At 39.6% G+C, this 27,682-nt stretch overlaps 1 protein-coding gene across 4 annotated transcripts in view; it reads right to left on the bottom strand.

The window, feature by feature from the left end:
* The window catches only part of strbp (spermatid perinuclear RNA binding protein), an 84,391-nt gene extending 57,521 nt beyond the window's left edge, over positions 1-26,870 (bottom strand). For 3 of the 4 annotated variants that reach the window (XM_053516122.1, XM_053516124.1, XM_053516119.1), the window contains exon 1: positions 26,755-26,870. The gene's annotated coding sequence lies outside the window, so the exon portion shown is untranslated. Of the gene's footprint in view, positions 1-25,832; positions 26,037-26,754 lie in introns of those variants that run through there. The other variant, XM_053516120.1, reaches the window with a different exon arrangement.
* Positions 26,871-27,682: the final 812 nt, after the last annotated feature.

The following is a 27,682-nucleotide window of genomic DNA, read 5'->3' on the forward strand; positions in this document are numbered from 1 at the left end:
AACAATACCCAGCCCTACTGACGACTTGGTGCCAGATACCTTCAGCGGTCTAGTGGAGTCCAGGCTTTGACGTTTCAGGGCTGTTTTGATGGCAAAAGGGTGCAGTTGTAGCTCAGCAAGCTAAGGCACTGAGTTACTGATCAGGAGGTCGGTGGTTTGAGTCCCAGCTCCACCACATTGAAAATGCTGGTCACTTGAGAAGGGCCCTTTACCCTGTCTGCTCCAAGGGTGCTGTGCCATGACTAACAGAGGCTTACCTAACTTAATAAATAACTAACTGCAGGACTGCATGGGGGGGTCCATAATTTGATCGTTGATTTGTGTATATCTGTCACATAAAACATTTGTGAAGTTCAAATCAGAGGGAGGATGCACATTAGGTAAAGACACCTAGTCTGAACATGAACTGAGGAACTCGACCTGGAACAAGGACATGGCCGAAGTACAGAATGTAACCAGGAGGGTAAGACAGATGTGAAGCATGGGCTAAACCAGTGGTTCTCAAAGTGTGTGGCGCCCCACTAGTGGGGAATACAGACATGACAGGTGGGGTGCAATGAACGGGAGGGAATTAGTGGAAAATAATAGGAAAGTACCTATTCTAATTCATGCTTTTCTTTATTGACAATAAAGATTGGACACTCGAAACTAAACAATCACATTCAAAGAAATGGATCATTAATACAAGTGAATTAAAATAACATCAGAGAAAAAGTGGAACCATAGTGCAACAATAACGGTTTAACGTCGGCATTTTAATGGCAGAGGAACAATATATGAGGAAACATTCGGTATTATATATGTAATTTCATTTATTCCAATGTGTATGCTGATGTTTCGGTATTTTATCAGGCAGTACTAGTCTGGCATTTCTAGTTTCCAGTGTGGTAACAAAGTTGCTTTTTGATCCTTCAGGCGCTGAACAGAAGGGAAGATCAATATCGTTCTACGCTTTTTGTTGGTGTGCGGCATTTTGCGATGATCCCTAAATCATTCGTTGCGCCGTAGAGAATAATGGTGTTTATGCTTTTAAACATGTATAATTTAAGGCGGATGTAGCTGAAAGACAATGTAGAGAGGAAATATATCTGGGTATCTTATTCGCGGGTTTATTTACGCAGCTATTGAATTCGGAGATGCGAATATTAAACTAACTTTACCGCGGACACAAACAGGTGTTATGCGCTAAAGTGCCCCCTGCCACGGATTGCCCCCATAAAATTTAAAGGTTTATTATTATCAAATATATTATTACTATTATAATTAACCCTAAGCACGTGACAGCCGTCGAGACGATTAATACAAATCCCCCAAAATGATTATTTTATGGCACATTTATTTTGTAGGGGTTTGTCAATGTACAAATAAATTATTTATCACAGATTACACTAAATAAATATTAATTGTGGTGAAGAATTGTAGGAAACGATTTTTATTATAAAATAAGCAATATAAAAATATATATGTTGTACATTTTTCCCCCTATACAACATTGTTATATTGCTTATTTTATAATTAAATTCGTTTGTTATAATTTGTAATTTGTAAACCATAAACCTATGAATTTATGTTCTAATATATTATTTGAAAGAGATTATGTAGGGGAGGCAATCTGTGGCAGGGGGGGCATTTTAGAGCATAACACCGGGCGAGTAGCGTACTGTATGTAGTGGGCATAATAACGTCAATGGATACATTTGTTACATGGACCACAAAAAAGCAGGTGATTCAGCATCATCAGCCTAATCAACCAAAAAGCCTATGATAAAGCCTATATGTTGCGCTTGGATTGATGGTGGGGATGGTAAGGGCAGAGGAGAGACCCGTGTGTGTTTTGTGTCTTAAACCGCTGGCAGCAGACAGCATGAGACCCAACAAAGTAGGAAGACACTTAGAGACAACACACCCCAGTCACGTTAATAAGCCACTCGACTTCTTTAAAAGAAAGCTCTAGATAAGTGATGAAGTAAGCCTGTTATAACAATTGCACGTGTATTTTATCTGTTTTGAACATGTCGTTATTTGATCTTATTGGTTTAGAAATTGATATTTCAATAAATAGTACACTTGGCCGTTTTCGTTATCATTTTGTTGACAAGTGGGGCTTGAAAATTCACCCACCGCCTTAAGTGGGGAACGACAGAAAATGTTTGAGAACCACTGGGCTAAAAACACTGCTGGTTGATAACAGTCAGTGGTGAGGATGATGTAGTTGGTCCATGTCTAAGTGTGTACTGTATGTGCTCAAAGTGTGATTTCAGTCATACTGACAGCCTAAACAGCACACATGCATTGCTCCCTTACTGCCTGGCAAGGAGCCATGTATTCCCACTTCACCACACACTCTCCCAGACATAGCCCTGAAACCACACACACGCACACACTCTCCAGGCCATTTTTATTACATTTGCAGCATTTAACAGACACCCTTAACCAGAGCAATTTATAAAAGAGCTTTGGAGTCTTGATCAGAAACACATTTTCATGCAAAAGCACTCGGTCATAGACTAAAGCCCTATTCGACCGGGACTAGTTTCCCAAATGACATTTGAGTTTGAAGTTTTTTCAGACGACGTCTGTCTTTTCATGTATGCATTCGGACGAGACTAACATCTCCGTGCTTATTACGAAGGTAAGAGTGTCTGTGTTTTACATGCGGGCGTTGCACAAGACATTATTGGTGTGCAAACTTGAATACCGGCGCACTAGAGAAAGGTAGTTAACGTTGACCAAAACACAAAAGAAAACCCGTTTTGGAAAAAAAAAATTTCGCCAATCACAGACGTTCGCGTTAAGACAGGATTAGATTTCTCAGAGGACCGCAGAGTTTGCTGAAAAACAGTAGGTAATTTGCGCTGGAATTTTTACAGAGGACGGGTGAGAGAAAGACAGACATGGCAGTCCTGTCCGAATAGGGCTTAAGAGCACCTTTAAGAACATTTAGTACACACACACGACAGTTTAGTACAGTACGCAAGGTTTAGCATTGCTTCTTTATTTTTCCTTGGATGTTAATTAATAATTTTCCCACCTCTACCCTGATTGCTCATTTTGTGTTCAGGATTGACCACACGTTCTCAATCGTGTTAGAGTCTGAGGAGTTTTCTGAACATAGACTTTTAAAACAACATTTAATGTTTTGTTCCCCGAGTCACTTAGTTATCACTTTTGCCTTATGGCGAGAAGCTCCATCATGCTGGAAAAGGCATTGTTCATCACCAAACTGTTATTGGACGTATAGGAGAAGTTGCTCTCTGAGGATGTTTTTGTATAATTTTTTGTGTTTTTAGGCAAAACTGTGAGCCCCACTTTCTTGATTGAGAAACAACCTCACACATGAATGGTCACAGGATGCTTTACTGTTGGCATGACACAAGACTGATAGTAGCGCTCACCCTCAAAGATTTTAAGAAGGCCAGCAAAGAAACTCTTTCATGCAAATAAAGCTCTTCTGAACTGAACTCCCCAGACTTTAATCCCACTGAGAACTTGGTCAATCCCTAAGAGAAATGTGGGAAAACAAAAACCCACAAATTCTTTTTTTTTTCTTGAATTTATACTTTAGTATGCCATAGTAACATTTGACAAAAGGACCTAAAATCATTGAAACAGCAGACTTTATAAAAATTAGCTCAGTCTAAAAAATTTTGGCCATGACTGTAGCTCTGTTTTGATTAGTGAAAACAGTGTAATCAACTGTAGCAAAATGTAAAAAAAAAAAAATATATATATATATATATATATAAAATTAAAATGCAAAAAAATAAGCCCAATATTTTGTTGGTGCTCCTTGTGCTGCTAGGGCAGTTCAGGCCTCTCGGGCATGACTCCACAAGACCCTTGGGGGTGTGCTGCGGTGTCTGCCACCATGATGGGAAAGTCTTTGGTCCCCTAAGCCATAGATAACGCTTGGTCCAGATGACCCATCATCCTATCACAGCAGTTAACAATTGATAACAGGGACTATCTGACCATTTTGATTCGTACACATTCAAATTCCATACAAACTTAAGTAATTTTTTTGATTGTGTAAAGCTGCTTTTGGACAATGCCAATTGTTAAAAGCGCTATACAAATAAAATTGAATTGAATAATCAGTGTTATTAATTTCATCTAGTGTAAATGTTGTGTTAGAGAGAATCAGAACTATACCATCATCAGTATCTCAAATAGAAGCTAAGGAGAATATGTTTTTTTGAACAGCTACATAATATCTTAATGTATGTTTTAATAAATAAATAAATAAATAAATAAATAAATGAATGAATAAATAAATAAATAATTCCTCCCTGAAAGCAGGCTTAAGATGAAGACGCAGCACAGCAGACGTGAGAAAGAAAATTCATCCAACTCTCATCATCCCGACTCAAGCATACACACACGCTTACACTCATGTTTGTTTGTCATTTCAGCTGCAGCTCGACTCATTACTACAGATCTCGTGCCCTTACTTCTGAACAGCTTTTTCCAATAATTAATTTTCCATCTAGTTATCCCCTGAAGTGATGGAATCGACTGGGACGTCAGGAGGCAAGGGCTATAGTGGTAGAGTTTAGACCAGCCCCTGATTGATGATAAATAAATAAGGCTATGAAAATGGATTTCTGTGACGGTGTTGCGTCTCTAATCTCTGCGATATGAAAATTAATTTGTATCGCTGCACCTGCGTTCTCGAGCCGCGAGCCTTCTATAATCCTCCAAATAGGAAAGCAGGTGGACTGAGAAACGTGGAAGGATCAAAGAAGTGACGTAATGGCATGCAAGGAAGAAATTTCTATATATCTACGAGAAGCATGAGGAGTTTTCAATCTTACAGGAGCAACCTCAAAAAGAAACTGAAAGAAGAGGGATATTGATTTGACTATACATCGATCATGCAGCACTAAACCGAACTACACCAGCACTGCGATCAATGATATTCTACTTTAAAACTATAGCTTGTGCAGAAGATATTTTATAGGATAAAATCCAGCGCACTGATCAATAAAAAATATAAATGTCACACCATATCTTATCCTTGTTTTCTTTACATTTTTTTCACAGCCTATGGTACTTTATGCCCCAATGGTATAAATTACTCAATTCTCCACATATACTACCTTTTTTTTTTCCTCCTAAAATAAAATTTTTAAAACACAATCTCTAAAAACCTTTAACAGCCTGGTCAACTGGGAAAGGATTTCATTCAAAAAGAAAATAAAAGAAAGCAGACAGACAAAGAAATTAAAAAGAAAACATTTGTAAACACATGGAGAAAAACAACAACAACAAAACGTGCATAAAAGAGATGTTTGCTATTTAGAATACCGCAATACAAAATACAGTGAGATGAATTTTACTTATCAGATGTGTTTTACTATAATTTAAAACTCATCATGAGCACTAATTCCTAAAACACGCACAGTGGCAGCACCAACTTAGTAGCATACAGAACATGAAATTTGCAGGTAGGAGCCTTACTGACACTAAGCATGCCCTCCTTCTAGTGCTAATATTAAGAATTTATATTCCTAACACAAGGCCACTGGCTATTTTTCATTTCGAATGTAGTGTACTACCCCTGAAGGTAGCTGCTGCTGTTGATTGGGGGTTTTTCCCCCCGGCCCTGAAATGCACTGAAAGCTATTCACAGGTGTATCAGGTAATCTTGACAGGTATTTCTTGTAAACTGCACGTTTCTCACGTTTCTGTCAACACTCTGGAAATAATTTCAGACAAAATAGGAAACGCACAAACTACCATTGAGTGTTTTCCTGATCTCTAAGGTTATATCAGTAATTCTGACTTTTCAGGCAGACGTCAGACAGCAAGAGAAGCGTTGACATGACAAGACCAAGTTTTAAAAATAAATGTGACATTGAAAAATACATTCATAATAAACATCTTGTTATAAATGCAGTTAAACCTTGAATTGCGAGCATAATTAATTCTGGAAGCACGCCTGTAATCCAAAACACTCAAATATATTAAAGTGAATTTTACCAAATCCGTGATCCATGATTTATTCCACAACCCAAAAATATACATATAAAAATGATTAATGCAAAATATAAAGTAAAAATAAAACAAATTAACCTGCAATTTACTTTTGAAAAGACGAAAGAAGAAGGTGGAGGGGGGACTTTCACACATGCACGCACTAACAGAATCTCTGCTCTCTGACAGAGTCTCTGTCTGGTTACTGGAATTATCTTCTTTTTGTGCACCTTAACAAGGAACCTCTCTAATGACCTCTTTAATGCTTTTGCCTTCTTTTGAGGATTTTGCGAAAATGTGGAGTTGAACATAATCTCCCGCACTACTACAGCTTTTTTTAACAGTTCTCTTCCCGAAGGCTGTTGTTGCAATACTAAACAACACTTACCACATTTGGACACAAAATGCTTTACGTGTGCACACACAGGTTCACAATGTTATAAGGAACAGTACACGTGCAAGGATATTAACTACACGAGTGATGCAGGCGCACTGAGACTAAGCATGGTAGATGCTTACTCACAATCCCACTGCGTGCGCGAGAGGACCATTGGCTCAGTTGTGCTCATGTGTCGGCCAGCAGACAAAGTGTATACATTCTACAGTACTTGTATTTCAAGCCCTCGCTTAATTATCAAGTTAAAATTATTATTTTATAATTATATAAATTTTGCTCGTCTGCAAAACACTTACAGGTTACTCCAAAGTTATTTACAATCCAAGGTTGTACTGTACACATATACAGCTGCTTAAAATACAACAGACGCTAAAGGGGTTTGGTTCGTCATCAAAATTAAAGGATTAAAATTTGAAATTGTTCACCTAGTGGTCCAGAATAATAATAATCAAATTGTATGGCTCAACACAACACAATGATAAAAACAAAACTAATTCTAAAATGAGCCACACGTGGATGAGTTCTGAGTGGCATATTGAACACTTTACTCTGCAATAAACACCGGTTTCAACACAGCAACTCCCACAATTAGCACCACCACCACAGCCATCACCATTAGATAACTGCTAATATAATCCCACCTCATTTTCAATACAGTACTTATAACAGACAGAAGAGAAAAAAAAGACAGAAAAAATAAACAAATATGTGCAAGAAATAAAAAACTATCACACTGAAAAAGGGAAGAAGAAAGAGAGAACACATATCTAAAAAGGAAGTAAGAAGACATGATAAAGTCAGGCGTGTTTTTAGGTGCATTTGCAAGAAATGTAGCGCCACCGGATACTGCAATTAACACCACGTTCCACCAATATCATCAGCATGTGCGCTGTGCTATTCAGCAGCACCCTATCACAAATGCACATGTGCGTATACACACCTGGAACCTGAAACTGAAACAAAATTTAATCTGGTCTCACATCCTCTGTGTATCCCTTTAAATCCTGAGTTTGATTACAGCGATACTAGTGACAGTACTTTAAGCTGACATGCTGTCTGACTGGGGAAAGAAAAATACCCAATTAACACCAGAAGCTTCAGCTCCAGATGTGTTCGTCAGTGTACAGTAAATAAACGATTAAAAAAGGGAACTGTGCAAAGATCGAAAGTGTGGTTAAATTAAAAGGGAAAATGCAAATGATGAGCAAAAAAGCCACAAAATCAGTACGATATCTAAGAAACTACACTAAACAGCTTGTCAAAGCACCGGCACTGGAGACCTCGTACATAAATGTTTAATGTGAACACAGACCTTGTGACCAATCAGATTTTAGCACTCATCTGCGCTGTGGTATAAAAAGTAACAAAAGATAAACTATGAATTAAACGTTTATTCAGTTCTGTTTATCAGTTACATTAAGACGAGGTGTATGTGTAAATTCAACATGATACTAAAGCCGAACCCTCTCTCTTTCAGAGAGCAGTCTTTTACATCTCAAGTTTGATCCCGGGTCACTGACTTTAACAAAGTTTATATACTCAGCAAAAAAAGGAAAAGAAACGTCCCTTCACAGATCTTCATTGTAAAGGGTTTAAACAATGTTTTCCATGCATGTTCAATTAACCATAATCAATTAATTAACATGCACCTGTGGAATGGTCGTTTAGACCTTAACAGCTTACAGAAAGTAGGCATTTAAGGTCACAGTTCTAAAAAAGCAGGACACTAAAGAGACTTGTCTACCGACTGTGAAAAACACCCAAAGAAAGATGCCCAGGGTCCCTGCTCATCTGCGTGAACGTGCATTAGGCATGCTGCAGGGAGGCATGAGGACCGCTGATGTGGCTAGGGCGATAAATCGGCATGTCCGCACCGTGAGACGCCTAAGACGGCGCTACAGGGAGACAGGAAGGACAACTGATCATCCTCGCGGTGGAAGACCACGTGTAACAACACCCGCACAGGATCGGTACATCCGAATATCACACCTGCGTGACAGGTACAGGACGGCCACAACAACTGCCTGAGTCACACCAGGAACACACAATCCCTCCATCAGTGCTCAGACTGTCCGCAATAGGCAGTCCATGAGGAGGAGATGCATTGCGGTACTTCAAGCAGCTGGTGGCCACACCAGATACTGACTGGTACTTTTGATTTTGAGCCTCCCTTCATTCAGGGACACATTGTGAAACATTTTTAGTTTATGTCTTATGGTGTCGACTCTTTTAGTGTTCATACAAATATTTACACATTAAGTTTACTGAAAGTAAAAACAGTTAAAAGTCAGAGGACGTTTCTTTTGTTGCTGAGTATATATATCATACAGCATATTTGCTGCTTTTTTTATTCCTGATGCATTTAAATATCACTGTAAAAGTTAAAAGCTTAAAAAGAGGGGTGTGAAGTGTTTAACACCTGTAAACCTGTTTCCCTGTGCTCCACACACTCCAAACTAAAAATAACAATCTTGAGGAACACATTGCTATTTGTTAACGAGCTGCACGAGCTGTGAAGTGCTGGGCGAAGACTCGGAGCTACATTGCATGCGTCGTTACTTGCTGCCTCGCGAATGACCAAAATATTCAGAGCAGTCCAAGATTTACAGCCTTGCTAATGAGCAAAGCGTTTCTGCTCCCCTGAGACGTGACAGCGCCATGAGGAGCGCTCGGGCTCGACACCGGCCACGTCTGCACAGGGTGAAAACATCGCCGGCTACAAGCTGAATGTGTAATTGAGGGGCAGTAGGACAGTTGGTGTTTTCAGAGCTGACTTTTTTTAGGACTGACTTTTTTTCGCTGTTCAATGGTAGGCTTTGTGCTCAGAATAATTGGGGTAAATAGACTCAAAGTTCTTTCTGAGTACTGAAGTTAAGCTGTTTGGAGAAAGAAGAAAACGGTCCATCATCTACAATGAAAACATTCACGTAGCTTAAAAAAAAAAAAAGCGTTCAGCCTCACTATTATTCTGAGAAATGCTTTATTTGAGACAGTGCTGGAACAGGAGACTGTTGGTAGGAAACAGTTTGTATCGGTCACTGAACAGCAGCATCGTCTGAAGCTCTACTGCAGTTTGATTAGTTTAGCAGCAAAAACAGCACGTCTCCTCCTTTTAGTGATGGAACTCTCACAATAAAAATCAATAGAGCACGACCAGGTTTCTAGCAGCCTGTTTTTTTCTATGAAATTGTATACTTATGTCATGTCTGTCAAGAACATGCCACATTACAAACATGGCGTCTGAACAATCTGAGACCAGACAGAGATACTGGATCATTTCAAAGATCCAGCGACTATTCTACACAGTTAAGCATCTGTTTTTTAGAAAAATCTGAAATCAAACATCTTTTCCTATTAAATATGAAAAACCAAACATTCATACTTTTCAAAGATTCATACCAAAGTGATCAGAGTTATTTAAAAAAAATGTTGGTCTGTAATAATCTCAAAAAAGAACAGAGAAAAACAGACAGAAACAATACAGCAATCAGGATGCCTTGTCAGTTTGATCCCATCCAAATAGGGCTTCTTAGACTCTAACGCACTAAAGACTGTAACAGTACGTACTCAGACGCTAAAGGATTTTTAATGAAGCTAACATTATGACGACGCAACATTCGTCACATTAAACACATTAAAGATGAATAAATAAATAGGTGTACAGAGAGAAAGGAAGCAGAAGTAAGCAATGTGGTAAGATGGAATAATTAACACAACTGTATCTGACATTTTTCTAGAGGTTTCTAATTACAATCAGAGTGTTCAAGACTTTCAGTTGGACACACCAAATGAAGTTATTATACCCCAATAAACAGCGAACAGCCCGGTAGCGGTGCAGAGAGATTAGCTGAAGTGTTTGCTTTTCCTCTGTGAGATAAAAAAAAAAAAAAAAAAAAAAGATTAACTTCTCCTGAGCTCTTCATGAATTGAGCTTAACACTATGACAGTTAACCAATCACAGCAGGTCAGGCAGTGAGTGGCTTCCAGCCGCTTACTCACAAAGAGCCTCCTGTTAATCTCTTACAAACATGACCTCAAGATCGGAAAAAAAAAAAAAAAAAAAAAGTGACACCGCCTGCTGCCTCGCCAATACGCGGCAATGTCTACGACTGAGGGCACCGCGCCTTCCTCTTCGAATTTGTCATGTTAGACCTAAATATTTACCTTAGACATTTTTTTTTTTTTTTTCCTGAAAAGGCGGGTCAGAACAAGATCTATCTATAGCTGAGAAAGTAGCCTGAGAGATTTCATGAACTAAAGTGGGTCAGCTTGGCAGGAACACTGCAGCACTGATTTTTTTTTTTATTAAAAAAAAAAAAAAAAAAAAAAAAAAATCAGGGCTCTAGTAAGACTCGGGTCTCACCTCAAGATGCGTTTAGTATCGACTTGGACTCATTTCAGAATTATTGACACTTCTAATTTGATGTGTCTCAATCTTGTGTCTCGTCTTAAGTGAGAAGTATGAAGTTTGGAGGAAGCCATTCCGAATTTGAGAAATTTATCATTTGACATCATAACACTTGACACCTAAGTCAGGGTCATTTTGATCAGTGAGAATACAATTATTTCGTGCTCGGGAATCGTGCCCAAGTCTGCTTAAGGAGATCTCAAGAACGATACAGTGTACTCATGCATGGTTTGAATCAGATATGGGAACCAATCAGACCTGAGAACAGAAGTAAATTACTGTTTGGACGCGACATCATCAGTGCGATCTGTCTCCTTTAAAATCTCTATAGCAATCGCTGTACTATCTAATACTAATATCTGATACAGTAAGAAGGCACACGATAGCACTGCTCGACATTTTCTCCCGAAATTATTGACTCATGACTCACTCCTTATAACTGTGAGGCTTTTTAATTACTACAGCACGTTGCCACGCCCACTCAGAAAAGTTTGTATGTCACATCAAGAAATGGCTTTATTTTACACACACTTTCAAATCAAATTTTCACCTCACTTATCTTCTATACCGCTTTATCCTGTATTCAGGTGCACAGGGACCTGGAACCTATGCCAGGAGGCTTAGTGCACGGGCCAGGGTACACCCTGGACAGGGTGCCAATCCATCGCAAGGCACACACACACACACACACACACTATGGGCAATGTGGGAACGCCAATTAGCCTAACCTGCATATCTTTGGACCACCAAGCACGGGAAGAACATGCAAACTATGCACACACAGTCGGGAATCGAGCCTGGCCGGGAATCAAACCCAGACCCTGGAGGTGCAAGGCGACACTACAACCACTACACCATTGTGCCAAATCTAATTCTTATCACCTGAATTTCTATTCAAACATGAGATTCAATCCTTGCAGACGAATGTTCTACAAAAGAGACTTCTTCGACTTGACAATCATTACGAATCCTTAAAACATTTGTCACAGAATCTGCTCAGAGTAACGGAGTGGCTGGAAATGAAAAGCACAACCGACGTCTTTTTCACAAACCATCACTTGTACCTCAATCTGGGACACGTCCCGTTCCCCCTCACTTGTGCTCCTGCGGTCACCATGGAAACGGGTCTTTAGGGAACAGTGAGATCGGAAACAACCCTGAAAAGCAGTGTTGTAGCTCTGTGTGTGTGTGTGTGTGTGTGTGTGTGTGTGTGTGTGTGTGTGCGCGCGTGCGCGAGGTCACTTAACGTTTCCCCGAGAGCCCTGCTACACAAGATGAAGAAAGGCAAGTCTAATCAACTGCTAGAAGTTGTACATCATACACACACACACACAATAAGCAAAGAGCCGTGACTGTCAATGCTTCTAATTAGCAGGTCATAATGAGTCAGTGTGGCCCAAGGACAGACTTGTAAAGCCACAGTAAAACTTAGAACAGAAACCTGAGCAGTTCATCAGCTCCACTCAGAGATGTCCAATCATTCAGTGCAGTCGGACTGATTCCAACATGGACACCTCCCTCTATCCTGGGCATCAAGTAAAAAACATGGAGTATAATAATATAATAACGTAACCTTCCTGAGGACAGCATGAATTGAGGGGTATCACTGACATTAGTGCTTCATCGGGGTACAGACAATTCAGTAGACTAGCAGTGAACTCCAAAATGTAAAATGTTGCCTGTGGTGGTCCAAGCTTGTTCTCTCTTCATTCCTAAATCAACTCAGGTCCTGTAGCTTAAATAAAATGTACATTAATTTTAGCGCAATGCACTGTGGGAAGTCTATAAGGTAAATACAGTGTGTTTAATGCAGCAGTGATAGTTGTGAGTGTAAGCAGGTCAGCTCCTGCAATCTGGCTCATCCGCATCTCAGGAGACTGCAAACACTGCTGAATGCGCACACACCTACTTGTGTGTGTGTTCGTGTGCGCTTATAAGCAAGATGCTAAAGGAGATAAGGATTGGATATATTTACAGTGAAATATCAGACTTGATAATGTTTACAGCTGAATATCTCCTCTCTCTGAACCTTGAACATGATCAGGCTCGTTATATATCCACATCTGTTTTAAGAGTCACACCCGTATAGCCACACCTCTGCAGAGACAGCTACACCCCCGTTAGAAGAGCCACACCCCTGCTACTGCTAGAGAGCCAAGAACAGATGATGAAGCGTCAGATGAGCTACTATCCACCCGCAGTCCCACCGTTGTGCTAATATGCAAAAATAACTTGAGCTGAAAGCAAAGTGGGTCAGCCAATCCCCCAGAGTGCCAGTGAGAGGCAGCCAGTTGTATCACTGCAGCGACAGAGCAGAGTGCAGCTTATCTCTGCTGGAGGATACTTCTCACACACACACATACACGCACACACACTTATTTCACTTATTCGCATATCTCATTCCTTCTCTCTTTTCACCACAGGCATGAATGAGGACGGAACAAATAAATAAAATTAAAAAAAGAGAGAATTGCACCATTAACCCCTTTACGCCAACCAAAAACGAATTACCCGTGTCCTATGTGGTGGTCACTTTTGTATATTTAACATCTGTTCAATTGAAAAAAAAAAAAAGGCACATCCTACAGTAGTTTCTACACTACATACAACATGTGTAGAGTGTGTTATAGCAGTTGCTCAACTTCACACTAGCTTTATTAACAGATCAACATTTATCAAGGACACTTGCAACAGTCAGTCAAGCTTTATTTCTTTGTAACGAACAGCTAAATTTGTATAGAGGGCGTAAATTAAATCTTGGCGATAAAGCGATCCAATATCGATGTGGTCATGACAACACAATGTGCTTTTTTTTTTTTAGATAGTCATAAAACTATACATTAAAAAAAAATTTTACTTAATGATGTAATGGTAAAATTTCGTACACATTTTTTTTAACTTTTTTTTTTTTTACATACATCCTGTACTGGTGAGAAACTGTTCAGAATCCTATACATCATGAATCATAAAATATTTAGCACTGCGATATAATAATGTTATAAAGACACAACGTGTCACATGATTAACACGTTAACATGTCCACTCCCGGAATGAGACTAGTACTTTCCAGAACAGGACAGCTAAAGATCTAGTGGAGCTCGCACGCGGCTTGTCAGCATGTTAATTGGTCTTAAGGGTAAAGTGAAGTTCAATGCTTGGGCCATGTTCTGTAAATAGGAAATGCAGAGAGACAAAGACAGACAGACAAAGAGAGAGAGGGGGCAGAAATAGTAATAGCTAACCAGTTATCCAGTACCATGATGCAACTACGCTGAAAACCTGGAGGAGACTCAACGGCTGGCTCGTTCCTGGCGTTCACAGCTCCGTAGCACAATGATTTACTGCAGCGAAGGCTAACCACGCACGCTAATCCCCAGCACCCAAAAGCAATCAGAAAGAATTGCTGCAATCTATCTAGCAGATACCTCCTCATCATCATTGCTGCCATCATCATCATCTCAGGGAGACACTTCAGTAGCATGAAAACTCATTACATATTACTTATCAACATAAAGGATTCAAAAAGTGTTTGGGAAAATATTTAAAAATAATAAATATATGTTTGAGACCATAAATGGGACACATTAACTTGTAAAAAGTGCATAAAAATTGCAGCAGAAAATAAAAATATTTATGAAGTACTCGTACTGTGAAACCTGTCCTGACTGCGTGCGCACACACACACACACGCAAGCGCACACGAATCATCAGTCAGGAGTCTTTTTCAGCTCCTGGCACCTGTTCTGTACTTCAGTGTCTCTTTTCACCTTGGCCCAAAACCTTGTGTTTGTGCGTGCGTGTGTGTGTATTTGTGTGCATGTGCACGTATGCAAAAATCCCCATGGATTTAATGACAAAATTGAGGAGAGTGATATTCGTCCTTGGAACATGGTGATTTTCAATTACCAGGCATAATGCAAGGGCTTAGTGACGCCCTGCCCTGGGGAGGGGCAGAGACGAGAGGAAAGCCTGGCTACACAACAAGGGCAGGGTGTGTGTGTGTGTCTGTGTGTGGGTGTGTGTTAAATGCACGTGTTTAAACCGATACCGGTAAGACCATAATGCAGCAGAGTCACAGAACTGAGACTTGAGCAGTCATTGAGGTGAGAGTCAGCGTTTTGTAGACACTTGAGCAGTGACGACAAGAATGTGAGAATGTGAAATGTGGTCTGGACGAGTCAGACAGGTGCACAGCTCGCTCCCAACACATAACACTCTGATTTATCATCTTCCGCAAGCTACACATGCCCACACAAATAAAGCAGCTTGACATGCTAATAAATAATCACACATCCAACACCACAAACACAAGCTTAAAGTAAAACAATCATAAAATAATGGCGTATGCGAGTGTTAGCTGATATGCAATCGTCTCCTTGTTATCCACAGCCTTAATCAGACATGCCTGGGTTAAACTGGTGTATGATTAATGTTCTAGATCCAGGGTTCTCAAAAAAAATGGTAAAAATTTTATGGTAGAAATTAACGAGAAGGGAAATGAGGTTGCTGCTGAGGCTGTTACATAAAAGCCCAGTTTTTAAATTGTACCTTTAGGCACTTTGCATCCTGTCGCAGTAAAACACTTTATGACAAACATTTTTATTATTTCATTTAATAAAGAAATAAAGGGGGTCAAGACTTTCACACAGAACTGTATAGAAAAACATTTGAAAAAGCACTGCATTTTAATGAATAAGTAGCCAGTTAACCAGATATCAATCAAACATCAGATAACAGACCTCGTATTAACTAGTGTAAGCATTGCCATTAATAGTTTGGCTCCTGGTTAGGATAATCAAAGAGAGACATCAGCCCCCTCTCTCTCTTTATTTTATATATATATATATATATATATATATATATATACATACACACACACACACATACACATTATATATCTATCTATCTTTTTCCATTTATTTTCTTGTCCCACTTCTCCATGTGCCCTCCCATCATCTCTTTCTCTCTAGCTCCAACTCATTCCCTAATTTTCTCTGTCTAATTTCATCCCTCTTTCTCTAAACTTCTGTCCTTCCACTGTATCTCTACCCTGTACCCAAGTCTTGCCCTTTCTGTCCTGTCCCGGTCTTATATGGCGTTTTTCTCTCTGTATCGATTTCTTTCCTTCCTATCTGCATCTCTTTCCCTCACACACACACGAACACACACACACACCATAATCTCACTGACTCCATAGCAGTTATCCAATAATGACATTATGAATTAGACTTATGAATGTTTAATAGCCAATGTGTTGAAGTGAAGCTCTTCACTTCTCCTGCTGTAGAATTTGTTCCTAACCCTAACTCTACACTTTTTGTTTTTTTTTTAGGAAGCGGTCACCGCGCAATCACCAAGTAATCCATTTCTTATTTGCCACAGAGTCAAATGTGCTGTTACTTGAAGTACGAAGACGTGAGGTGGGGACGTGACGGTAAAGAAAAGCAGAGAAAGGTTGTTTTTTTTTTGAATGAGAGTTTTATCTAAAAAGTAGTATAAAGATATGGATTCATGAATTACACTAGAGGCATCTAAGGTCAGATCAACCTGCTGTGCGCACACACACACCACTATAACCTCACTATCTGTCTTTTCATTCGCTTTCCTAGATTTCTCTCAATAACTCAATTTTCTTAACATCTTCCTCTCCTTTTGCCCTTTATTCTACTTTCCCTCCCCCTTCACTCATCTCCATCTCTCACTCCAGGGATTAGTATATACACGTGTGCAAGACCTCAGGACCCCCTGCCCCACTTCAGCCCATCTGTTGTTTTCTGTGTGATAGAGATAGAGGACAGTACAATGGCAGCACAGAGGATGGTGTAGGACAGTAGCTCCACCAACCTCAACGTGCCATGAATCTGAGCCCAAATTATCCTCCTTTTCTTTTTTACTCTTTTTCTTCTTCCTTCTTATGCACTACTGAGCTACTAGTTTGAAAAGACTTATCTTTTCTTGACTACCTGAAATCTCTAAACATGTTCTTAAAAACAAAAACACAACCAAAATAAGCGAGGAGGAAAAACCCGTCCCAGATCAACACCATTATCACATCATTGCTGTTTTCATTTTCAGATCTGCATTTATTTTCCAAACATGGGGCTGTTTCAAAGAAAGCATCCGGTGGAAATAAAAACATTAGTTCCTGTTTGTGCACACCCCATGGAGAGATGCTAACTGAACCATGGCTTCTCTTTCAGAATACTCGATCTGTGGCTCCCCCTCCAATGCAACTGTTGACCTGATAGTGAAGGCAGTCTGTTCGCACGGTTAGCTAAACAGCAAGAGTTTTTTTTCTCTCTCTTACTTCACCAGCACATTAATTTGTAAATGCACAAAATAAATAGACTAGAGGAGAAATATAAAAAAAAAGAGCGGCAAGCAAGAATTTTTCATAAATACATTTTAAAACCAACCATACGCATTGCAAAAATATATTTGAGGATGAGCGGGCAAAAAATATAAAGGAGCTGAAAACGCTAAATGCAGAAGCAACTTTATCAGAGTAAACAGTGCATAGTGCAGAGAAAGAACAAGCAGCGATGCTCTCAGTCACTGAGCACGGAAAAACATTAATTCACTCTCGTCAGAACTGCTGGTGTTCCACTACAGCTGGATTCACGATATCTGGACTCAGTCTTTTTTTCAAGTGACTTTATGTATTTTTGATGTGCTTTAATCTGGTGTACAATAACGACTCCTCTTTTGCTGACACTCCTAGACAATAAAAAAAAAAAATGCTGCTCTTCATTGCTTGAGTACTGAAATTGACAATCGTAGACAAAGGAACTAAACAGAAAATTTAAACAGAAATAGAACAATCGACTAACACCATTAAGATCAGCAACTCTGTATCATCACTATCATGATGAAGGACACAAAGGTTTAAGGCTTATTAAAAGTATCATGTTAATGATAAACGCTTTAATACCATTTTAATTAGCTAAAGATACTAGAAAGTCGTAATTCATTCTTTACTGGTTTTCATTCTGCATCCCTTTTTATCCTATTGTGACAGAACTGTAAAGGGTCGTCACAGAAATTCATGGTCTCCTTCAAGTTTTACTAAGACCGTATCTTTATTCGTCCTGTGAGTTCTGTGTAATCCTATGCTATACGCTTCTGCAGCATAAAGCCAGCTTAATAACTTCTAAATAGGGCTACAAACAATAGAAAGTCACATGACGCCGACACACGTCTCTAGGGGTGATGGGCATTTCATGCTTTAATTAGCGACCGTCTGCCCTGGCTTCTCCAGACACGCACAAATTCACGGCCAATTTAACGGGCCGAGATAAAGTGTTTTAATTTTTTGACAGATAATCAGCAGTAAATTATTGAGTGATATCTGCCCTATAACGGCTAGGTGCTAAAAGCTGGGTGATGCTTATCAGAGTTTCAGCACAGTGAACCCATGGATAAACGCAAAAAACCCTCGCCCATCTTCATCAATATTCCCAGTCCTTGTTTACAGACCAAAACCCAATACGTCATTCTTTTACCTTTCATAACAGTAACTATAAAGGCGACCTGCTGCAATTAGCCAATTCCCTCCAGGGCAATGAGGTGACAAGCCTATATTCCATTCTCTTGTTCTTGCTCTATACATCACTCTCTTAGCATTGGGGAGATGGCGCAGTCCATTGCAAGTCCAGGAAACCTTTATTAAATTACACACTCCATCTGATAGGGATGTGCTTGGTCTTGCACACTTTAATTGAATATCTATAGAAGCAATTACAGACACTTTAACAAGAAGGCCAAATAGGGATTAATTGGGACATTCGATACGAGTCAAGTCACTGGAAATCAACACACGCGCCTGACATTGGTCTGACCAGGATGACATGGGGACCAGCGTGGAGCTGATCAGAGCTTTAAAACTGCAGCTGGAAGAAGGGAGGAGGATTCAACTACAGCTAGTATTAGCAAGGACTGCCATGACACATGACCTCACATGCACTTGGATGTTCAGCTGCTTGAAAGCTGAGCTATGACTCTATAAGCACACACAACTAAGGCTCATTATGATATAGCAGAATGTGTAGGAGCGTTGGGAGCATAGCGATATACTGACCCTCAATCCAAAACACAATAATTTGTTCAAGACTAGAAGGCATGTTTAAAGTTTCTCTGTGTGACACTTGTATTGAGATCAAAATGCTAACTATTATTTTAGTGTACTATACATCTCCACATTATAAAAAAATATATTTAAAAAATTGTGATAAGACACTCGTTTTATATTCTGATAATGACAAACCACATCGATATGCAAACACTGAAGCCGTAAAGTCTTTGTGCAGGATTTTGTCTTTACATAGCATTTGCATTTTAATGCATTATAAAGTTTTGCCTTAAAAAAATTAAAATTAACAGTATCTGAAAAATAATGCACGCACGTGTGTGTGTGTGTGTGTGTGTGTGTGTGTGTGTGTGTGTGTGTGTGTGTGTGTGTGTGTGAGAAAGAGAGAGGAAAAACTGAGAAAGTTGTGAGTGTGAAAATGTGGATAATATTTTTAGGCAGACTGTGTGAAAGCAGAGGAGGATGTACTGGTTTCACCCTGTTCATGATTTTGCATAAACAAATCTACCTCTCCAGCCTCCAGAGGAACCCTTGAGGGACGTTCAGGCCGTCTCGATGAGCAGTGCGTGGGGACGGTGCGCTGAGGACAAGAACTAACATCCAGACACTTCCAAGCTGCTGGCATAAATGAGCGAGTTAAGTTTCAAACTGCTAGAAGTATTATTGCTTCGTGGGCAGCTCCATTATCCCTCTCAATGCAGATCATAACACAGACATTAAAGGCATTGTGTCTTTCTGTTTCCACTTGTGTAGTATTTAGGTTTAAATTGGAAAAGAAAAGAAATGTCTAAACAAATATTTCTCTTAAAACGTTTAGAGCAGGAAGTAGATATCATTATGCAAAGCAGTCTATGCTAACACATCCTAAAACAGCAGACAGGAATTCGAGAATGTTTAACCCTTTGTGGTACTGTTTATCTGTTAAGCAACTAAGTTTACTCAACGTTTCTTAAGAACCAACAGCATGACCTGAAGTTTGCTCTCAAGAGTGTTGCTATTTGATGGTGTCTAACTATTTCTTGTCTGACTTGAGAAGACAGTGGAACATTAATAGTCCGAGCAATCAAGACAAATCTCTCTGTACACAAATCATAGAAATAAGAAAACTCCAGCACTCCAACATTTAAACAATTTGCAAAGAAAAACAAAATTCTTTGCAAAATGAACAAATGTAAGAACAACTACTGTAAAATCAGAAAGCTGTACCAGGCTAACAAGCTGCCACTAGGGATGCATGTCAAACATCAACAGAGCTTTTAATAAAAGTTAAAACCTGTATTTCAGGATCAGATGTGCCATGCAGGATGAGGGATTTTACTCAAAGGGAATGTATTACTGGGTGAAGAGCTCACACAACAAGATATGATCAGCTTCTCAACAATAAGATTTGTTTTTAAAGCACAGATCAGATTTTGGTGGTATCTGCTCAAACACAATTTTAGGTTCATAATGCAACAATTTTATATTTCACATTACCACAGTCACAAAACATTTTAACAATAAGTGACCGACTGTGTTTAGAATTAAAGTTACATTTTTTTCATCAGTAATTTGTGAGTTATGAAAAGCAAATCAGCTAGTCTATACTCATTTACACATCAGTTTAAAAATCTCATTCATGGTTCATTTTGATCTGTCTTTCAAATCGCTGTATTAATCCAAATTGGATGAGTGTTCCACCCGTAGCATCTTCAGCATGTAGGCGTCTATAAAGCCAAGGCACATGAGACAGGGTCATTTCATTAACTGTATGTAGGAGTTGGAGGGAGAGAGAGAGGAAGTGAAGGAAGGAGAGAGAGAGAGAGAGCACTCAGTGGGAGTTACTCCTGCTGCTGCTTCAAGCTTGAAAAGCAATTATCACACTTGAACCCCCCATCCTGGATTCTTTTTAAAGCGCACTTCCCATAGCTACAAATAAACTGCTTTTCAGTTGCCTTTTATAAACGCGTGATGAGATTTATTGCACGTGTCTCCTTGTCTATGTTGGAGTTTTCTAAATATGGTGCTGTGTGCATTTAGTATATTTAAAAGAGCTGATGGTTTGTGATTTCCTTCTCCACATGGATAAAGTCATACACGACTCTGAAACAAGTAAAGGAGAATTTCACAGCGTTCTGGTTGTTAAAGCAGGCCGGGGAGCGAGACGTGACAGCGCAGAGTGTTATAAGAGCACTGTTTAATTAGCAACCCACAGCCTCTTTTTGCCACGTCTTGCAAACGTGCAAGTTCACGGGCAATTTAACAGGCGCAAACGCAGTGTTGTGTTTTCTCAACATGACATCTAGAGATAACAAGCTGTAAATTATTGTGTGATACTTTCTATACTGATCGCATACGTTCCTGCAGATTAAATCTGGATGACTGACAAACTACTTGTTAAAAAGTATCGAGACTGCATCATGCAACTTTTTCTTTTCTCATGTCAATACAGAATCTGAAACACTGAGTACTGTATCAGCAGATATCGTTTCCCAAACAGATGTTTAGTCTTTAAAAATTACTGGAATTTTTTTTTTTATCTGGAGCATTTTCAGTCCCAGACATCTTTTATAAAAGAACATTAAATTGCAAAAACCATCAACATTAACATTTATGCAATCAGATTTCTCTTTCCATAAACATTCCCTCCTCAGCTTTTCCAAATTAATTCTCACACAAACAGTTCAAATGTATTCCTTTTTGGTATAATTTTCCCCTTTTAGCCTGCAAGCATATGAAAACTGATCCTGGATATCAAATTGGCAATATAGTTGACATTCTGAGATACTGCAGCAGCAAGTAAAAAAAAAAATTTAAAAAAATGTATAAACTAACATTTAATCTTTTTTCTCCACATCATGCATACTTCATCAGTTTCACTTCTATCAAGTGCTCAGGTCATTTTCCAAACTCTCTCCAAGTCACACAGGGTTAAGAGTGTAAACTGCTGTATCAGACAAATAGCCCTTTGAAGAATCTTTTATGCTACATTTATTTTTTGTGTGTTTTCTTGCTGATTGTCTGGGATTGTGTGTCAAAAGATTCACAAGATAACATTTTCTTAATTTAGCTGCAAATATTGTGGGGAAACAATTTCAGACATCACAACCACTATAGAAAGGGGGAGCATTTTCTAGTCATTCTATCTACCAGACAAGTTTTCAAGTACACTATGCACACTGTGTGCACGATTACTTCTCCTTCATCCATGCACTGATGGGGGAATTTGTTATTTCTAATGTTTATACATGCACACTGTGTATTTGTAAGCGTGTGCGTGTGTGTCTCTGGAGTCTCAGATACCTTACAAGGCCATCCGTGCCCTGTGCCTGCTCTAGATCCAGTTTCCCATCTCTGGATGCGTTTCCGCTGCTGCTGCTTTGCTGTCAGGCTCTTGTACACACACACACACACACACACACACACACAGTACGCATACTGCTGATATAGAACAGAACCATGCACTTTCCATTGCGCTCTAAGAGACGCATGCCTTGCTGCCTCAACGCACGGGCTGATGTGAAACTTCAAAGTATCTGAGAGTGCACTTGATCCCTGTCTGCCTCCACTCGAACGAGGTGGTGGCACTGTTCGGCACAGAGAGGTCTCCAGGAGGTCGTTCCCTTCCCAAGAACAAAGCTTCCCTTGTCATCGGAGTGAATGGATCCAATACAAACACGACCAGACGGTTCACGATTCCTCTTAGTTACTTGTCTAGGCTCTTTATATTTAGCCTGGCGCAGTTACTCGGTCAGTGTACCGTCTGTGTGTGTTTTATTCAGAATACATCTCTGACACTGCATCTTTGAGTGTATACAGACTGGCGGGTCCACTTTTCTGTACAACAGGAGACATTTAAGGCGACTCTTTTTCCCAACACTATATACCACTCAGACTATTAGGAGTTAGCTCCACTCACAGACCCGAGGAACAAAAACCAAGGAGGGTATAAATTAACTTGCTTCTGCTCTATTTGGACCAGACCTGACTGTGACTCCCACATTAAAATAACCATAGCGCTTTTAACAGGTTGAATTTTTAACATACACACGATTACACCACGGAGTCATGTGAACATGCTCATGGCGTCCAATCTGTCAAAGAGGTGCTGTGGAAGGTGGATAAAATGCGCTGGGTGTTATTTTAGTTTTCATCAACCTAAAATTTGAAAGCATCCACTTTTTATCTGTAGGATCATCATTTGTCCATGAACTATGAGACTGAACACAGCACTCAGTCAAACAGCTTTTTCTTTAAAGTAAGGTGACATCTGCACAGAAAACCATCTATATACAGACTACAATGATCACCTTGGGAAAAAAGCAGGCTTTTAATATTCTCAGAGGAGGACTAAGAGAAGGACAAAAAAAAAAAAAAAAAAAAAAAACACAGATGTCCGGACAATACGATATCTGTAGTAAAATAGGAAATGACTATGAAAACATTAATCAGTTTAATCCCCTCTAAAGAGGGTTACAGTCACATACACACAGCACCACAATAAAGTGGCATGTTGCAGCAATTACAAGCTATTCTGTATTTTTTAGAAACACACAATTTTAAAGCCCTTGAGCATATGCTTCACTCTCAATGATCATTTGTTTTAAAACTCTTGCTTCATTTGAGACATGCATTTATTTATATGTACAATCCTTTATAATGTATTGTAACAATATAATAATCGGTAATATCCAGAGCGTGAAAACTGCCTAGTGCGAGAAAAAGAAGAGTGCCAGCTTCTGAGTTTTGCAGCAGGAAGCGGAGCTAAAAACCTGCTCCTGCTGCTGGCTTTACTTTCATCATCAGCTCCAGGAGAGAGCCAGGAATAGCACTGATCAGCAGGGAGCAGAAAGAGAGAAAAAGAAAGAAAGAGAAAGGGATAAAGAGAAACCTCTTCAAACACTCAATTAATAAAAATGACGGAAATTTGTGCTGTCTTTTCACCAAAAATGTCCCTTTATCTGTACACCCTCTCTCCCTCAATGTCGCTCTATGTGCACACCCCGCGCACTCTCCCATACTCCCTCACCATGGTTAACGTCAGAAAATTGCTCTGAAACAGAATCCATCAGCAGCACTAAAAATAATTAAGCCGACGTACAAGTGCATTTAGAAGTGCTTGTTAAAATTGGATTTGTAATTGGACTACTGAAGCTGCAAAAACATGTTAATGCTGAAAATCGTTAACATTAAACTTCTACAAATTAGATACGTTTATCAAATTATGGGACACACAAGTGCATGTTTGAAGACGCACTAAAACGCTAATGTCTCGCACAACAACAGGATTTAAAATTAGACATTATCTGTAAGCTTAGATGTAGGAAAAAGTTTGTCCAAAGCCTTAAATGCTGATGACGGGGAGAGAGGTATGTGATCGAGAAGAAAATGGGTGGAATGCGGCCCTTAACATGTGACCTCTGCATTTTACACTATGCTGATTCAGAATCGGATCCTCCTTCTTGCACCAACATAATGGAAAGCAGGACATCTGAGCTGAACCCTGAGATGGTGCTTGTATTGATTTCTGGCTTTTAAACCAACCACAGAACAGTAAATATGCTTAAGCAGAAGCTAAGAAGGACAAGTGCAAAATAAAGCTGATGACAGAGACGTGGATTTACAAATTGGAAAGAAATGTTTTCCAACTGAAGCAGAATCAACAGACATTTTTTTTCTTGCTCTCTTTTATCTGTCTCTTCCTTCCTCTCACTCTGTGGAATTCATCCTGTGCAAACGGAGACATCTTCAACATTTCACCTGAGGATACACAATCTGCCCATAGTCTATTTCCAGTCTGTGTGCTAAACAAATTCGTAAACAGCGCAAACACAAAAGTGAACACAGAGAGAGAGAGAGAAAGAGAGAGAGAGAGAGAGAAAGAGAGAAGCTGGAAAGATGTGGAAAGACAAGTGGCATAAGAAGAGCAAGTCACAAAAAAAATAAATGTGTGAAATAAAATAGAATTTGGCAGAGAGAAAAAAGAACAAAGACAAAGAAGACTAGAGAAGCAAGACAAAAGAGAGACAGATGAGTGATAAAATGAGAGAGAGGGAGAGATGGCTGAAGGAAAAATAGTAACTAAGACAAAAGGAAGAAAAAAAAGAGAATCGATGCAGAAATGGATGGAGAGACGTGCACTGTCAAGTTTGGTAAATTTGTTGCTTAATACTGCAACCCATAGACAATCAAGAAGAAGAAAAAAGAGGAACAGTGGAAACATCTGAGGTTAACTAACCTATGTCAAATTTTACAAGTCTATCATCGTTTTTCCATATAGACAAATACATAAATATAATAAATTAGTTAATTAAACCTGAAATTAAATCTGTTTATTAGTTTGCACTTGGAAGCATGCAAGGAAGTAAGTAAGCTCTACGTAAATATTACTGCAACCTTGGAACTAGAGCATCAAAATTTAGGACGTTTGACGTTTTTAACTTTCATGAGTGTGTTAAAAACGTGTGTGTTTAACCACAAGCTCCCCAAAGACAAACGATTAATACGCGTCAAATGAAACCAAAACACAAAGCCACACGCGGACCGTACAACCACCTGACACAGGATCAGTTCCACACCGGATAAATAAACAACTTTTTATTTACTGTAAGTCATACGTGACACACAATACCGCGCAGGTTAGGATATGATTAACGTCAATCAATTAAACGATTAAATAAACAGCTGCGGTGTTTATAGAGTGAGAAAGTGCGGAAGTGGAGCCATGGACACCTGCCGGATCGTCCTCGTGACGTCACCGCCAACGAAACCGTCGCGCGACTGAAACACGCCAAACAAATAAATCCCAACGGACAAAAACCGACCAGATAATGATCTGCTTTCTACATAAATTAAGTAATTTTAACTAAAGAACCCGAGGAAAATACCATTAAAACAAGTTATAACGAAACCAAAAGCTGTTGTTTAAATGTGCTGTGTACAAATTGACAGCCTTATACTGTGGTAAAATAAAATCTAAAATTTACCTCAGAAATTGACCCGCTAGCCAACAAGCTAACAGAAGTCCACGGCGATATTTTTCATCTGTTGTGCAGGACGAAACCCGAAAACGATGATATTCGTGTTGTATACTAAGGTTAAAATAAATAAAATAAACTTTGTTTTTACCTATAAAAATAAATAAATAAGCGATAACAGATGCCTGTGGTGCGTCGGAGCGTCTCCACTGGCGCGCGCGCACGTTTGCTATGTGAATTTAATAACCTGCACGCACGAGACTCGAACGAGGGGGGTAAGTACGCATGCGCGGAGTAGCGTGTGAGAAAATGTCCAAGACATCAACACTGATGACGATCTCGCTCACAGTAATCACAATCGCTTCCTACTAAAATATATATTTAAAAAAACAACAGCAGTAGCAGCGGCGGTAAGGTAAATGTGTTCAGGTTTAATGAGAGGTCCGTGACGGTTCGTAGGTGTCATTATAATCCAGGAAGGTTTCGATATTTGAAAGTTTTATGCAGTTGTTATTGAGGAAAACAAAGGTTTAAAGCGTGTCTTGACAGCAGCAGTGCTGTGTTTCAGTCTTTTAAAGGCAGCCCTGTCTCTAAAACACTATTCACTTCGGACAGACACGGGATCCTGCGGTGTAACAGCCGGAGACTCGGCCACAGAGACAACACTTCAGCTCTGATCCGCACTGAAACCCGAGCTGTGTGTGAGCTGTGTGTGTGAGCCGGGAGCTGTGCGCTGAGGTGAAGTGCACAGACCTCACACTGATACTGATGATGATGATGATGATGTCCGAGCCGAGGGACGCGCACGCGCCTCCTGTTTATCATAGCAGAAAGAAATCTCTCTCTCTCTCTCTTTCTAACACACACACACCGAGTTGAACCCAGAGACGCTCATGGTCGTTAATAAGCGTTTACAGACGGTTACACCTACCTCGCACGAGCTGCTTTCCCACCCCGAGCGCAGATAAATCCTCCAGCTCGTCGCTTCCCTTCCTCTCCGTCTCACCGCCGCGCGCGCGCTCGCTCTCTCTCTCTCCCGAGTCCCGGCTGCTGCCTGCATTTCCACCACAGTGCCGGTCACGTGATCCCGACGTCTGTTCTGATTGGCCGACGTGGCGCACCTGCTCGACTGCAGGAGTCTGCCATGGTATCAGGTTAGCGTGAGTGTGCGCGCGCTACCGCTGTTTCCACCGGTTATACTGCAGGATCGTAATGTTTAATATCACAACGACATGCCCTTAATGTGTCCCAGAGGATTTTAATAAAAATATAAATACTCAATATAGACTTTCTATTACTTTAAAGATGCATTCACTTAACTTCTTGATTTTTTTTTTGTTGCTTAAATTTAAATCCAAACACGTAAAGGCATTTTAAGATTTTAAAGTCGTAAATAAACATGACATGTTCTTTCAAAACGTGCATGTACATTGCGCAAAATCAGAAGTATCGACAGAGATTAGCTGATGCAAATTAGCTCAGTGTTTCTAAATCACCATCACGTGATCACCATCTTTTAATTTGATTGAAATCCAGTATTTAGTGCTTCTCTCTCCTCATGATCTCTTACTGCGTCTCTCTGTTCAGCTCTGCATCAGACAGGCCAGACGTTTCTAAACTTAAATATGCAAATGAGCGCTGGTCACGTGACTAATGATGCCTTCTGAAGGCATCCACTTCTGCATGCTAAAAAAGTCAGTTTGGTTTACTTTAATGCAGTTCCTGTATTTTGTAAATTGGTTTCACTAAATACACTTTTAGATTGACATTTATTGTAAATCTTTGAGGTTAAAATGTAATTTGCTGTTATACAACCTTTACAGCAGAATATATATACTGTACACTATATATACACAAGG

Source organism: Clarias gariepinus, chromosome 17, assembly GCF_024256425.1.
Source record: "Clarias gariepinus isolate MV-2021 ecotype Netherlands chromosome 17, CGAR_prim_01v2, whole genome shotgun sequence".
Taxonomy (NCBI): domain Eukaryota; kingdom Metazoa; phylum Chordata; class Actinopteri; order Siluriformes; family Clariidae; genus Clarias; species Clarias gariepinus.